The following is a 16,191-nucleotide window of genomic DNA, read 5'->3' on the forward strand; positions in this document are numbered from 1 at the left end:
ACTGCTTCGAGATAGTTCCTGAATAACATAATGTTTATATATAGCACGAATGAATGCATTAAAACCTTTTGAAACATTGAATCTGGTACAGTACTTTAGAATAATCACTTAACTATAACCTGTCGTGTGCACGAGAGCCTCGAAACACTACCGCTCGATATAAGACGCTTCCCCAAACATAGCATTCTAGATAGTTTGCAATGTTAAGTTCTATGTACAGTTTGTCTAACGACATCAAACTATATTCGCATCTAAATTAAACCTGTACTACTTAATACATTAGAGCAAGATACGGAGATGAATCAGGCTAGTGATTAATGCTAATTCCATCTAACTCTGAACTACTGTTACATTTGTTAGAAGGTATGACCTTTTGTGTGCTATCTGCAAACAGTGAAGACAGATATATCCTAATTATGCATCCCCCTGCCACTTTAAAACATGCAATAGCGCAGTTATACCATGCTATAATTTTCACGTAAAATTACACAGCGTTTCGACAGCGGTAATCAACGCTGTTAGAGAAACATATCAGAGAAGGGAACAAACAGAAGAAAAAGCCAAGCTATTAATATTAACTGATATACACTAAATTATGTTTGATATATGTACAAATAACTAATTTTAGAGACATATTCATTCTCATACAGTTATTTGTATATGAAAAAGTTAAAAGTCAATCAAAATCAATGAAACATTTCTTTCCTCTATGGGCAAGTAGCTAGCGAGAAAATGTGCAGCGACTCCTAGATCTCGTTGGGAAGTGTATATTTGTGATTTTCAACTAAATTATTACTTTTTTATCACTCACCAAGACAAACTAGCGAAATCGGTTTATTTATTTTCCTTAGACTGAAATAGTTACGAGGAATAAGACTGTTGCCATTAGAGGAAATATGATGCTGCAACTTAAATTTTCGTTCACCACAATTACTAACGCAGACAACACTTAATTCCGGAAGCAACTAAGTTGGAAATTATGTTACAAAGTGAGAAAATGTTTTAGTTACTGTTGATTTGCTGACGATGAAAAAAGAATGCAAGTAGAAGCGTTATAGGGGCTCAGTGGATGTGGCCCCTACTGGGGTCCAGGACTTGTCTCACGCACAGGGCGTCAATGAGACAGCATTAAATTAACATCCACTTATTGCTGAGAATTTTACAGTGATTCAGTGTCCTCCACGGCGTGGCCTGGAAGCAACCGTGCTATGTTCACGTTGCACCAACGCACGGAGTGGCCCGTCGGTGTCCTTTGTGGAATCTGTGGTCGAAGCATCCGGTGTTTCCTGTGATCAGTTCCACAATATAGTGTAGGGCAGAGCGGAGATCGGCGTGTCCCCTCAGCCTAACGTGACTGTGGACGTCCGCCGAAGCCTACGCGCTCTCATTGAATCTACATTAGTGACCATTAAAATTGATACACCAAGAAGAAATGCAGATGATAAACGGGTATTTAATGGACAAATGTATTATACTAGAGCTGACATGTGATTACATTTTCACTCAATTTGGGTGCACAGATCCTGAGACATCAGTAACCAGAACAACCACCTCTGGGCATTGAGTCAAACAGAGCTTGGATGGCGTGTACAGGTACAGCTGCCCATGCAGCTTCAACACGGTACCACAGTTCATCAACAGTAGTGACTGGTGTATTGTGACGAGTCAGTTGCTCGGCCCCCATTGACCAGACGTTTCTAATTGGTGAGAGATCTGGAGTATGTGCTGGCCTGGGCATCAGTCGAACATTTTCTGTATCCACAAAGGCCCGTACAGGACCTGCAACATACGGTCTTGCATTATCCTGCTGAAATGTAGGATTTCCAGGGATCGAATGAAGGGTAGAGCCATGGGTCGTAACACATCTGAAATAAAGCGTCGACTGTTCAAAGTGCCGTCAATGCGAACAAGAGGTGAAAGAGACGTGTAACCAATGGCACCCCATACTATCACGCCGGGTGATACGCCAGTATGGCGATGACGAATACACGCTTCTAATGTGCGTTCACCGCGATGTCGCTAAACACAGATGCGACCATCATGATGCTGTAAACAGAGCCTGGATTCATCCAAAAAATTACGTTTTGCTATTCGTTCGTTGAGTACACCATCGTAGGCGCTCCTGTCTGTGATGAAGCGTCAAGGGTCTCCGAGCTGATGGTCCACGCTGCTGCAAAGGTCGTCGAACTGTTCGTGCAGATGGTTGTTGTCTTGAAAACGTCCCCATCTGTTGACCCAGGGATCAAGACGTGGCTGCACGATCCGTTACAGCCCTGCGGATAAGTTGCCTGTCATCTCGACTGCTAGTGATACGAGGCCGTTGGGACCTAGCACGGCGTTCCGTATTACCGATCGGTTGGAAACTTCCCTTATGTCAGCACGCTGTAGGTGTCGCCACGGGCGCTAATCTTGTGTGAGTGCTCTGAAAGGCTAATCATTTGCATATCACAGCATCTTCTTCCTGTCGGTTAAATTTCGCGTCTGTAGCACGTCCTCTTCGTGGGGTAGCATTATTAATGGCCAGTACTGTAGTTGCGCTTAGGCTTGCGCCCAAAAATCCGCATACTATGATGACGGTTGCCGTGATGGCGAGAAGGCGAAAGTCCCAACAGCGATACGAAGGACAGCCCAGGTGGCGGTCCCAGCTTACAACCAGTGAGGCGATACAGGCACTGCCCAGGCGCGGTGTTAGATGGCGCCCTGCTTGTAAATTGCATAGCTTGCCATCAGACAGTTCAGTTCTTCATCCACGGAAGATCTACCTGGCCCTAATCTGGCCTGAAGATGGGATGACCAGACTCTGTGCTCTGAGTGGAAGGAAGAATAGGGTTATTTAGTGGTTGATAGGTGATTCTCCTCGTGTGAGTGAGCAACTGTGCTCCAGCTTTTCGAGTCTTTCACCGTTCTCTGCTGCATTTATTTTAGTTTCAGAGAGTTCTTTTATGCAAGGTTTTCTGTCTAAAAGGCACTTCTGCATAGTCTTTAGGTGTAGTTTCTTCTTGCTGTCCCATTAAAAGAATATCGTTACGCCTCTTTTGCAATGATGCAATGGTGGTGAATGAAGTATTGAAAGGCTCTCTCTTTCACAGTCTGTGGTAATGTACTCCTTCCTTTTTTGTGATACAGGCCCACCAAAAGTTCGTACTCTTTACGCAGCTATTGCATACTGTTCAGGCTCATTACACTAGGACGTCGTTCCAAAGAGCTCAAAAAGTTTTATTCTTCAATCTAGTTCTATTCTACTGTACAACAACATATTCATAATGATTTTATGAATCTGCACAGCTTGCACAATGTGCTACATCCACAACACTTATTCACAGATCTTCTATGCTGGTGTTACATCATCACATAAAGTTCTCTCGTACCTGTTCGAATGTTCCATTGACAGGGTTATCCCAAGGCACGTTTGGCTTCATAATATCCTTCTCATTGTCTATGGCGATGATTTTACAACTGATTTGTCTCACTGTCGCCTCGCGCTCTACTAGCTCCTACTTTTGAAGGACTTTAGCCCATTACGTACTAGAAGCTTCAGTCCGGAACTGCGCTGCTGCTACGGTTGCAGGTTCAAATCCCGCCTCGGGCATAGATGTGTGTGATGTCCTTATGTTAGTTGGGTTTAAGTAGTTCTAAGTCTAGGGGACTGATGACCTCAGATATTACGTCCCATGGTGCTTAGAGCCATATGAATCATTTGAACCCATTACTGAATCCACAAATGACACTCTTATCATCATATTGCTTTTTGGTCCTCCAGATCCACTAGAATCCACACTGAACATTATTTTCCATGGTAGATGAATTTCCTATAGAGCTAGCAGTCACAGCAGTACTCACACATCAAACATTTTAATATAAAACTAACTACAAATTAATGGTCGCATTGTTCGTAGCTATTATTATAGAGCGCTGTTATATTCATCGATAAAAATATGCTTCGAGCTTTTACTTCAGACATATATGAGATGTAACATTCTAAGAGCATTTAAATTTTTGAGAATAAATAGAATTTAGAATAAATTTCGTTACTTTTCACATTCATCAGACATCAGCAAAAACACCCTGTTAGTGCGTTAGCGTCCCTGTAATAAATTACTGGGGTTAGGAGTGGACCCCTATTCTATGTCAGAGCACATCGGCGATAAGCTGTACAAAATTTTGTTTAATTTCTGTATTGTTGTCAATGAAGCACAATGGTTTAGATAGATTGTGAAATGACAATTTCCGGACAATTGTCAAAATAAATTAGCACAAATAACACTGAACACAACAATATCAAATTTAAATAGAAGGCTCTCTACAAGATTTTTCTTTTATCTAGACAGTGAAGCACTGTCTGATTTGGCCAATATTATGCCAAATCATCCGAATCCAGTTCTAAGTTCGGTACGATTTAGGATGACAATCAAGTCTGCAGAGGATGGTTAGTTTTTGTGACAAGATATGCAAAAGATTACTCAAGGTTGCTTATTTTCACAGTCGACGCAAGCTGGTGGTCCAACAATTTTACGCCTCGGCCAGCTGCATTTACCTTCATCTGTGACGTGTTGTCCGCTGCATGGTTGCTCTCGCCCTCCGAAAATCCTATAAAAAGCTAATCAAAATCTTTACTGAATGAGATTTTCACTCTGCAGCGGAGTGTGCGCTGATATGAAACTGCCTGGCAGATTAAAACTGTGTGCCCGACCGAGACTCGAACTCGGGACCTTTGCCTTTCGCGGGCAAGGTCCCGAGTTCGAGTCTCGGTCGGGCACACAGTTTTAATCTGCCAGGCAGTTTCAAAATCTTTACTGGTTTTATCAGCTGAAACTTCCCTATGTTTCTCGTCAGGCGAGAAAACATGCACTCATCCCAAGTCTGGAAAATATGGTGAGAGAACATGCATTGATGGAGCAGCGTGTATACTTCAACACCCTCTCAGTTCTCACAAGAATAATTAACTACGCGGCTGCTTCGTTTCTCCGCTATCACAGCTCAACGACTCTTAAGCTAATTTCTAGCTGAATGTCAGCCACAATGAACGTAGTGTCCACACAAAATTCCTCTTTTGGCTTCGTACAGAGCGCAATGCGCCCTATTCTACGCTTAAATCTGGTTCAGAGGAGAGTAACCGAAATTTTCGGTATTCTGTTTTCCGTAGCAAACTATCTCCCACCTGTGTCCTTCTGTGCTTCGCGTCACTGCGTTTCCAGACCAATGGGAGCATTCCTTTCATCTCGTGGAAACTACCCCCGCCAATGGCAAAGCGCCTACCTTTAAACTGCGCCGAAATATCGCAACTTCTACTCCTTCAGAGTTTATTTCAGCCAATCGGACATTTTGTGTCCGCTCCTGACGCCTAAAAGCTACACATGAACGTCACGAGAGTACCACGGATCTTTCACGTGATCAGTAAATGCGACTCTCTTTTAGCTGAGTCTCTTGCCTGTTTGCAAATGGAACAATGGCTCTGAGCACCATCGACTTTACATCTCAGGTCATCAGTCCCCTAGAACTTAGAACTACTTAAACCTAACTAACCTAAGGACATCACACACATCCATGCCCGAGGCAGGATTCGAACCTGCGACCGTAGCGGTCGCGCGGTTCCAGACTGAAGCGCCTAGAACCGCTCGGTCACAAAGGCCTGCTGCCTGTTTGCATCCATCTGGAAATTCACCAACGCAGTTTTCTAAAAACCTTCTCCATTGCAGGCAGCGCTGGGTCTCTACCTGCTCCCCTCAATGTACCGTCTGTCGCGTTCGTTGTCTCTCTCACTGCAGGTCACCGACCCCTGTTAGAAGCCTTCCATTGTATACGGTCCACGACTGTGCAACTCACGTGTGTCCCCAAACTAAAGCATTCCTTCCAGCAGCTCTTTTCTCCTTTTCCTCATTGGCATGCAGGATTTGGGTTCGGTGCGTTAATACTGTTGAATGGAGTGTTATCCCTCTTTTGCATGCATACTGTACATTTTGACAGGCAAATCTGCTCACTATCACCAAAGTATACCAGGTGAAATATTCATTTAATTGTTACGACGTATAAAATCTCATGTAAGGTGCTAAATTAACATTCACTCAAGCTGCCACCATACGAGTTTCATTTCTTTAAAACTATCCACTTTCAAACTAATTCAACACAATGTATTTTCTAGTAACATTCTATGTCAATTTCTATCCCATTCAAGCAACTGTACGATTAACTGTCTTATCCCTAATTTCTTTCTTCCCATTCCCATATCCCTAATTGAGATATACGATGTAGGTAACAGAACTGTTGCAGACTTCTTTGTAAACCAGTTCTCAACATTTACACGATAGGGTTTCACGATAACAATGTTGCATTTCCTCCAAAGATTCCAGTTTAAGCTCTATGAGCACCTCACTTACTATTTCTAATGGAATATACCGACATACTACGATCCTAGCAGTGCAACTCCGAATTCGTTGCTTGTCTGCTGCCATACCTACTTAGTAATAACAACTACTAACGATGGAGCAGTAAGCTAGAAATGGTCGCACAGACGTCTTGTATGTGCTCTCCATTAACAATATGCTACACTTTCCCAGAACACGTCCAACAGTGCTAAGTCGCCCATTCGCCTGACCTATTGCACAGCTTATGTGCTCATCCTATTTCACTTCGCATCTGAGCATTTCCTTTACATATCTAAATTCTGTTCTGGGATCTTACAACAGATGGAAGTTAGCAATACTGATCTGCAGTAGTGCCCATTATTTCTTTAATCGTTTCTCTAAATAGGATTTACCTACGAACCTTTTTAATCTCGTAAAGCTGTTGGCTGCACTAGATAATCTCGAAAAAGATAAGTTAGGAAAAAGGTTAATTCAACATCATAAACTCTAACGGGAATTTCTTAGTCTTAGCTGTTTCCCAATACCTGGAATGCCTATATTTGTGTGTACCAGTGTAACTTTGGTGTTGCAGTATCTTCAAGCGTTAGTTATTCATACTGGTATCGACGCAAAACGCAAAATTTTAATATTTAGCGGCAGGGCAGTTCCACCGTCTGAATATTTGGGGTGAAAAGAATGGAAAGGAAATGCGATGGGAAACAGACAGGAATGAAATAACTTTCAGGAAGACAGGACAATGCGGCAATGCCATGAAGAGAGTTGAAAATTTGTGCTGGAAATCTACCCGGATGCTCCCTTAACCGACTCGGCCGTTCAGCCACGCTTACCGTCAGCCTCAAATTCCCAACTTCCTGCTCGTTGCAAACCCAACGACCGCCGCCAGTTAATAGCCAACTCGCAGATTTCTATTTTCCGTAGGAGTTCACACGTTCGTTGTGCATCGGCTCTGAAACTAGTTCATCAAAACGTCGCCGCGTCCATAGAGTTATAATCATTAGTGGTTCCGTTCTGTGGGACAACAAAGCAGGCATCACACATGATAGAGCAGCTGGGACACATACATGAATAATTGGGGTGAAAGGAATGGAAAGGAAACGTGATGGGAAGGAGATAAGAAGGAAATAATTGTTTCCAACTCCACAGGGCATTGTGGCAATGCAAAGGTGAGAGTTGAAAGTTTATGCCCCATCAGGACTTGAGCGCAGGTGCTCCACTTCTCTAGAAAAGTTGCTTTAACCGTCTCGGCTATGCTAACACGCTTTCCGCCACATACAAATTTCCAACTTCACCACAACGGCCCTCGTTTGTTAATACCCTAGTCGCAGATTTCTGATTTCCATAGGACTTCGGCGTTAGTAGTGCATCCGCACTGAAACTTGCTCACCTACCAGCGGCCCCTTGCCCGACTACCATTGACCTCTGTACACCTACAAGCTTGTCTGCAGTGGCCTTGGGCGCATTCGGTCTGAAATGTCATTGACTGGAGTATAACTGTCTCAATTTATGAGTTTTGTTTCGACCTGAGCCCAGATGACCAGCCATTAGCCGGCCGGAGTAGTCGAGCGGTTCTAGGCGCTAAGTCTGGAACCGCGCTGCTGCTACGGTCGCAGGTTCGAATCCTGCCTCGGGCATGGATGTGTGTGATGTCCTTGGGTTAAGTAGTTCTACGTTCTAGGGGACTGATGACCTCAGAAGTTAAGTCCTATAGTGCTCAGACCCATTTGAACCCGCCATGACGTATCTGTAGACACCCAGACAGGGTGGCATACCTGCCTGACTGTCACCCATGATATGGCCCGACCACCAGAAGTGATGGTCTGGGGTGCCATTTCATTTTATAGCAGGACTCCTTTGGTTGTCATCCGCAGCATCCTTACAGCATAGCGATACATCGAAGATATTCTACGCTCTGTCTTGTTGCATTTCATGGCAATTTATCCTGGTCTTGCATTTCAGGAGGATAATGTCTGACCCACATGGCGACAGTTTCTATTGCTTGTCATCGTGCTTGGCAAACCATGCCTCGGTCAGCAAGGTCGCCGGATCTCTACCATATTGGGAAAGTTTGGAGCATTATGGGCAGGACCCTCCAACCATATCGGGCTTTTGACGATGTAAAGAGGCAATGGACAAATTTGGCACGATATCCCTCAAGAGGACGTCAAAAAAAATCCATCAATTAATGCCAAGTTGAATAACTGCTTGTATAAGAGACAGATGTGGACCAATATGTTATTGACTTGCTCGATTTGTGAAGATTTTTGTCTTGAATAAATCACCCAATTTTTCTGAAACTGCAACAATTTGTTTCTGTACGTATACATCATATCTATTAATTTTTTGTCTTATATAGTGTATTTATAGCTTGACAAACCCCCTTTTTTACAACGTTCTCCGATTGAGAGCATTAAATCACTATCAATCTTTACCGGCTTTTATTTCATTACTTGGTTAGTACAGTACTCATAATAATCATCATCATCATCATTTAAGACTTTATGCCTTTCAGCGTTCAGTCTGGAGCATAGCCGCCTTATAAAATTCCTCCATGATCCCCTATTCAGTGCTAACATTGGTGCCTTTTCTGATGTTAAACCTATTACTTCAAAATCATTCTTAACCGAATCCAGGTACCTTCTCCTTGGTCTGCCCCGACTCCTCCTACCCTCTACTGCTGAACCCATGAGTCTGTTGGGTAACCTTGCTTCTCCCATGCGTGTAACATGACCCCACCACCTAAGCCTGTTCATCCTGACTGCTACATCTATAGAGTTCATTCCCAGTTTTTCTTTGATTTCCTCATTGTGGACACCCTCCTGCCATTGTTCCCATCTGCTAGTACCTGCAATCATCCTAGCTACTTTCATATCCGTAACCTCAACCTTGTTGATAAGGTAACCTGAATCCGCCCAGCTTTCGCTCCCATACAACAAAGTTGGTCGAAAGATTGAACGGTGCACAGATAACTTAGTCTTGGTACTGACTTCCTTCTTGTAGAAGAGAGTAGATCGTAGCTGAGCGCTCACTGCATTAGCTTTGCTACACCTCGCTTCCAGTTCTTTCACTATGTTGCCATCCTGTGAGAATATGCATCCTAAGTACTTGAAACTGTCCACCTGTTCTAACTCTGTTCCTCCTATCTGGCACTCAATCCGTTTATATATCTTTCCCACTGACATTACTTTCGTTTTGGAGATGCTAATCTTCATACCATAGTCCTTACATTTCTGATCTAGTTCTGAAATATTACTTTGCAAACTTTCAATCGAATGTGCCATCACAACTAAGTCATCCGCATATGCAAGACTGCTTATTTTGTGTTCACATAACTTTATCTCACCCAGCCAGTCTATTGTTTTCAACATATGATCCATAAATAATATGAACAACAGTGGAGACAGGTTGCAGTGCAGCCTTGTCTTACCCCTGAAACTACTCTGAACCATGAACTCAATTTACCGTCAACTCTAACTGCTGCCTGACTATCCATGTAAAGACCTTTAATTGCTTGTAAAAGTTTGCCTCCTATTCCATAATCTCGTAGAACAGACAATAACTTCCTCCTAGGAACCCGGTCATATGCCTTTTCTAGATCTATAAAGCATAGATACAGTTCCCTGTTCCACTCATAACACTTCTCCATTATTTGCCGTAAACTAAAGATCTGGTCCTGACAACCTCTAAGAGGCCTAAACCCACACTGATTTTCATCCAATTGGTCCTCAACTAATACTCGCACTTTCCTTTCAACAATACCTGAGAAGATTTTACCCACAATTAAAGGGATACCTCTGTAGTTGTTACAATCTTTTCTGTTTCCATGTTTAAAGATTGGTGTGATTACTGCTTTTGTCCAGTCTGATGGAACCTGTCCCGACTCCCAGGCCATTTCAATTATCCTGTGTAGCCATTTAAGACCTGACGTTCCACTGTATTTGATGAGTTCCGACTTAATTTCATCCACCCCAGCTGCTTTATTGCAGTGCAATCTATTGACCATTTTCTCCGCTTCCTCAAATGTGATCCTATTTCCATCATCATTCCTATCCCATTCTACTTCGAAATCTGAAACATTGCTGATCGTATTTTCACCTACATTGAGCAACTCTTCAAAATATTCCCTCCATCTGCCCAAGGCATCCACAGGATTCACCAGCAGTTTTCCTGACCTGTCCAAAATACTTGTCATTTCCTTCTTACCTCCCTTTCGAAGACTGCTAATTACACTCCAGAATGGTTTTCCAGCAGCTTGACCCATAGTCTCCAATCTGTTTCCAAAGTCTTTCCAAGATTTCTTCTTGGATGCTGCAATTATCTGTTTGGCTTTGTTTCTTTCTTTAACATATCCTTCTCTGTCTACCTGAGTTCTAGTATGTAGCCACTTTTGATACGCCTTCTTTTTTCCTTTTGCAGGCTGCCTTGACTGTGTCATTCCACCAAGCTGTTTGCTTCATCCTACTTTTACACACTACTGTTCCTAGATATTCTTTAGCCACTTCTAGTACTGTGTCCCTGTACCTTGTCCATTCCTTTTCCAATGACCGTAACTGACTACATTCAACTAACTGGTACTTTTCTGAGATTGCTGTTATGTACTTGTGCCTGATTTCCTTATCCTGAAGTTTCTCCACTCTTATCCTCCTACATATGGACATGACCTCCTGCACCTTCGGCCTCACAATCCCAATTTCACTGCAGATTAAATAATGATCAGTGTCATCAAAGAATCCCCTGAATACACGTGTGTCCCTCACAGCCTTCCTGAATTCCTGGTCTGTTATTATATAGTCAATGACAGATCTGGGTCCCCTGCCTTCCCAAGTATACCGGTGACTGTTCTTATGTTTAAAAAAGGAGTTTGTGATTACTAAGCCCATACTGGCACAGAAATCCAAGAGTTGTTTCCCGTTCCTGTTGGCCTCCATATCCTCTCCAAATTTACCCATAACCTTTTCATACCCTTGTGTTCGATTTCCAATCCTGGCATTAAAATCACCCATGAGCAGAACACTGTCCTTGTCCTTTACTCTAACAGCTACATCACTGAGTGCCTCATAAAAACTATCCATCTTATCTTGATCTGTCCCTTCACAATGCGAATATACTGACACAATCCTAATTTTCTTGCTAGACACTGTCAAATCTATCCACATAAGTCGTTTGTTTACATACCTTACTGAAATTACGCTGGGTTCCATTTCTTTCCTGTTGTAAAGCCCTACACCCCATTGTGCTATTCCTGCTTTGACTCCTGACAGGTAGACCTTGTATTCTCCCACTTCCTCTTCTTTCTCACCCCTTATCCGAATGTCACTAACAGCTAAAACGTCCAGCCCCATCTTACTTGCAGCATCTGCCAGCTCTACCTTCTTCCCAGGGTAGCCCCCATTGATATTAATAGCTCCTCATCTCATTACCATTTGTTTGCCAAGTCGTATCTTAGGAGTCCCTGGTTTGTCAGTTAGAGGTGGAACTCTGTCACCTCCAAAGGTCCGAGACATTTTGCTCGGATTGTTGCCAGCATCCTATTTAAAATATCGGGGAAGCAGGTTGCTGGCCTTACTTGCCCCGAGTCCCATTGAGTCTTACCCCTAACGGTTGAGGGACTAACCGGTGGATTTAGTAGTCTTTGCCGTATGAGCACAAAGGTGACCACGACTCAGAATATGTCCGAGATGCCCAGCCTTATTCCAAAGTAACTGGTATCCCGACTGTCGGGACCACTTACTTGGCCACTCATACGTTGCCCGTGGTTCATGAACTAGGACATGACTACAGGAACCTACACCATGAACCACAGTACAGTACTGGCCATTAAAATTGCTACACCACGAAGATGACGTGCTACAGACGTGAAATTTGACCGACAAGAAGAAGATGCTGTGATATGCAAATGATTAGCTTTTCAGAACATTCACACAAGGTTGGCGCCGGTGGCGACACCTACAACGTGATGTCATGAGGAAAGTTTCCAACCGATTTCTCATACACAAACAGAAGTTGGCCGGCGTTGCCTGGTGATACGTTGTTGTGATGCCTCGTGTAAGGAGGAGAAATGCGTACCATCACTTTTCTGACTTTGATAAACGTAGCCTATCGCGTTTGCGGTTTATCGTATCGTGACATTGCTGCTCGTTTTCGTCGAGATCCAATGACTGTTAGCAGAATATGGAATCGGTGGGTTCAGGAGGGTAATACGGAACGCCGTGCTGGATCCCAACGGCCTCGTATCACTTGCAGTCGAGATGACAGGCATCTTATCCGCATAGCTGTAATGGATCGTGCAGCCACGTCTCGATCCCTGAGTCAACAGATGGGGACGTTTGCAAGACAACAACCATCTGCACCAACAGTTCGACGACGTCTGCAGAAGCACGGACTATCAGCTCGGAGACCATGGCTGCGGTAACCCTTGACACTGCATCATAGACAGGAGCACCTGCGATGGTGTACTCAACGACGAACCTGGGTGCAAAAATGGCAAAACGTATTTTTTTCAGATGAATCCAGGTTCTCTTTACAGCATCATGATGATCGCATCCGTGTTTGGCTACATCGCGGTGAACGCACATTGGAAGCGTGTATTCGTCATCGCCATACTGGCGTAGCACCCGGCGTGATGGCATGGGGTGCCATTGGTTACACGTCTCGGTCACCTCTTGTTCGCATTGACGGCACTTTGAACAGTGGACGTTACATTTCAGATGTGTTACGACCCATGGGTCTACGCTTCATTCGATCCCTGCGAAACCCCACATTTCAGCAGGATAACCACGACCGCATGTTGCAGGTCCTATACGGGCCTCTCTGGATTCAGAAAATGTTCGACTGCTGCCCTGGCCAGCACATTCTCCATATCTCTCACCAATTGAAAACGTCTGGTCAATGGTGGTCGAGCAACTGGTTCGTCACAATACGCCAGTCACTACTCTTGATGAACTGTGGTATCGTGTTGAAGCTGCATGGGCGGCTGTACCTGTCCACGCCATCCAAGCTCTGTTTGACTCAATGCCCAGGCGTATCAAGGCCGTTATTACGGCCAGGGGTGGTTGTTCTGGGTACTGATTTCTCAGGATCTACGCACCCAAATTGCGTGAAAATGTAATCACATGTCAGTTCTAGTATAATATATTTGACCAATGAATACCACTTTATCATCTGCATTTCTCGTTGGTGTGGCAATTTTGATGGCCAGTAGTGTATTTACCTACACGTGCTTGATTGTGCCTTTGAGCCGTAATTACTGTCCTTTTGCATTTTCTACATAGGACTAAATGCTTTCAGCTAGTCTTTTATATGGGTTGTTTCTGACTATTTTATAAGCTCTACCAAACATAAATACTCAGCCACCTTTCCGGAGAACCTTCCGGGGATCTGATTTCTGGAACTTCGTTGCAAACGCGCGGCAGTTAAAAATAAACATTTCATCTTTCCCAAGCTCTACAGTGACGGACCTCAGGGACTAAGAGTTATTATAAAGACGTTCGTATGGTACGAACTTGCAGCATGCTGGAGTTATCTGTATGCACTGAAAATGTACATTACTAGTTATCGAATGAAAAATAAAATATTTGCCACATGGACTGGCTTTTCGTTCTATTGATTCATATGATACCCCATTTTATTGCAAGAAGGAAGGACTTTAGTGTCATACGTTCCGTCACTAGAGACGTAGCTGAATCTGAGCAAGGGGAAGGAAATCGACGGTGTTCTCTTCAAAATAAGTATCCTGGTATTTTGTCTTAAGCGGTTTACGAAAACTACGTAAAATCTGAATCTTGTAGTTAAACCGCTGTCCCCCCGAATGCGAGTCTATTGTCTAATCAGTGCACTATTTTGCTTCATGAAAGAGGGATGCACAAGCAGAACAGCTGTTGGCTTATAGGAATTGCTTACTCAACAAGAAACGGCATGAGAAAGCAGCTGTTAACAATAGTGAGGCAACCGGTGGGAAACGAAAACAGTTACAAGGAGTTGTAGGGTGGCGGGGGGGGGGGGGGGGGGTGTGTGGAGGGGGGCAGGTTTGGCAACGCGAGTGGCACACACTGGTGGGCTGTCCTGGCGACTGTGAAATAGAGTGGCAGTTGGTGGCGGTACAAATGGAGACGGCGACGATGCATGTATGGCCTTCTGCATACTTAGACACCAAACAGCTGTCCGACATACGAAACGATAAAGCAGTAAACCATGGCGTCTGAATTGTATGAGTGTGCTTGATTCAAGACTACGGCGGAGAGTTATGCTGTGGGGACTGAATTTTCCATGTACGATTGGAGACATTAAATGCTTAGCGAAAACTGGGTTACTAAAACCTTTCTGACCGAACATGGCGTCCGTTCGATTTAGACACAGTAAACGTGAATATTTTGTTCTATGTCTACACTGCCTGACAATTAAAGTGAATCACCTGCAAAGGGAGGAAAAAACCAAATGAAACATCACGGGCTCAGTATGACGTTGCTCCTCGTCTGGCCTGGATTCATGCACTGATTCGGTGGGACAAGTCTCACATCCGACTGTTCTGACCTCTCCTGTGGCATCCTAGTCAAAAAAATGGCTCTGAGCACTATGGGACTCAACTGCTGTGGTCATCAGTCCCCTAGAACTTAGAACTACTTAAACCTAACTAACCTAAGGACATCACACACATCCATGCCCGAGGCAGGATTCGAACCTGCGACCGTAGCAGTCGCACGGTTCCGGACTGCGCGCCTAGAACCGCGAGACCACCGCGGCCGGCCGCATCCTAGTCAATAACTGTTGTAACTGCTCCTTGATGTACTGGATAAAGGTGCTGGGCTGAAGGTGACGTTCTACCGAGGACAGATCTAGGGATCCTGTTAGACAACAAAATGCAAAACTATTTAGACAAGATATCTGTATGGTGCGAAAAGTGGCAATTGACTCTAAATAATCAAAGTTGTGAAGTCATCCATCTGAGTATCAAATGGAATACGCTAAATTTGGGTCATACGATAAATCACACAAATCTAAAGGTTGTAAATTCAGCTAAATACTTAGGGATTACAGTTACGAATAACGTAATTTGAAACGAACACATAGATAATGTTGTGGGTGAAGCAAACTACTATTTATTGGCAGGAAACTGAGAAAATGTAACAGGTCTACTAAAGAGACTGCCTACACTCCACTTGTACGCCATCCTCTGGAATACTGCTGCGCGGTGTGGGATCCGCATCAGATAGGATCGACGAAGGCCATCGAAAAAGTTCAAAGAAGAGCAGATCGTTTTGTATCATCGCGAAATAGGGGAGAGAGCGCCGCGGATACGATACGCGAATTGGGGTGACAATCATTAAAGCAAAGGCCATTATCGTTGCGGCACCATGAAATTTCGGTAACCAACTTTGTCCCCAGAGTGTGAAAATATGTTTTTGGCGCCCACCTACATAGGGAGGAATGATCATCATAATAAAATAAGAAAAATCAAAACTTCCTGGCAGATTAATACTGTGTGCTAGACCGAGACTCGATCTCGGGACCTTTGCCTTTCGCGGGCAAGTGCTCCTTCGCAGGAGAGCTTCTGTGAAGTTTGGAAGGTAGGAGACGAGGTAGTGGCGGAATTAAAGCTGTGAGGACGGGGCGCGAGTCGTGTTTGGGTAGCTCAATTAGTAGAGCACTTGCCAGAGAAAGGCAAAGGTGCCGAGTTCGACTCTCGGTCCGGCACCCAGTTTTAATGTGCCAGGAAGTTTCGTATCAGCGCACACTCCGCTGTAGAGTGAAAATTTCATTCAAGAAAAATCAAGATTTAAGAGCGTTTTTCCCCGCTCGCTCCACTCTCTAGAATGGACGAAGAGAGAAAAGTTTC

This window comes from Schistocerca gregaria, chromosome X (assembly GCF_023897955.1).
Source record: "Schistocerca gregaria isolate iqSchGreg1 chromosome X, iqSchGreg1.2, whole genome shotgun sequence".
NCBI lineage: Eukaryota > Metazoa > Arthropoda > Insecta > Orthoptera > Acrididae > Schistocerca > Schistocerca gregaria.